This window comes from Amphimedon queenslandica, unplaced genomic scaffold, assembly GCF_000090795.2.
Source record: "Amphimedon queenslandica unplaced genomic scaffold, v1.1 AMPQUscaffold_202_Cont27771, whole genome shotgun sequence".
Taxonomy (NCBI): domain Eukaryota; kingdom Metazoa; phylum Porifera; class Demospongiae; order Haplosclerida; family Niphatidae; genus Amphimedon; species Amphimedon queenslandica.
Window position 1 is genome coordinate 1 of NW_003559438.1, and position 902 is coordinate 902.

Consider the following 902-nt stretch of genomic DNA (forward strand, 5'->3'; position numbering starts at 1 on the left):
GTTCTTCTTTGTGAAATAATCGTGTGTCGCTTTCCAGACATGGACTTTTTTCAAGACATGCTTAGTCAAGTGAAAACTATTGGTACTAGACCAAGATGTAACAGATATACTCAAGGCATTCTTTTACACTCTCTTATTGATTTATGTATGAGCGATGATCCTCTGAAGCGACCAACAATGAATCAGATTGTAGAAAAACTGGATGCCATATAAATTAGTTTAAACAGTTTGGATTAATTTTTTATTTTTCATAACTTAATTCATAGATATTATGCTTTATATAGCATAATTATAGTTTAAAATTAAAAATACAAATTTATTTTAAAAATCCATGTTTTGTTGAGCTCCTCCTACTTCCTAGTCAAAATGTGAAGTTGTTTGATGAGTGAGTACATCCTCGTATTATCATCAGTGAGCAGTTGTCTCTCAGTCAGGAACTACATAATATACTTTCAAGTAGAGACTAATAGACGGATAACTATTTTACTGTAAGAGCCTCAGATAATGACCAGTTTAGCCCCGAGCGGACCACCTCGTTACACTACCGACCAACCGCCACCGCAGCAGCACCACACACTAGTCCTACAGTACACAATTTCTGGCCGTAACTTTAAGGAATACTGAAGTATACTGACTTAATGGTGTCATCATCAGAGGCCTTGACAATGTCGGAAGATTGAGGAGCACCAACCCTTTGGACAGATATCCTCTATTAATAAATGAATGGACATCAGCTCAAATGAGAGAGAGGGTCACTCACTGCTCTCCTTTCCACTTGGTTAATCATGAATTCCTGGTTCGGTTTGTACAGCATCACACAAGTTCCATTCCGACCAGCTCTACCAGTTCTACCACTCTGATGAATGTAAGCATCAACATCCTACAAAATATAAAGGAGAGAT

The 902-nt window shown here is 37.5% G+C and overlaps 1 long non-coding RNA gene across 1 annotated transcript; it reads right to left on the reverse strand.

Moving 5' to 3' along the window:
• Positions 1-174: 174 nt before the first annotated feature.
• Positions 175-896, reverse strand: LOC109593679 (uncharacterized). Its single transcript, XR_002191107.1, has 4 exons — positions 761-896; positions 636-709; positions 488-582; positions 175-437 (listed from the first exon to the last, which is right to left on the reverse strand). It is a non-coding gene; the product is annotated as an uncharacterized LOC109593679 (long non-coding RNA).
• Positions 897-902: the final 6 nt, after the last annotated feature.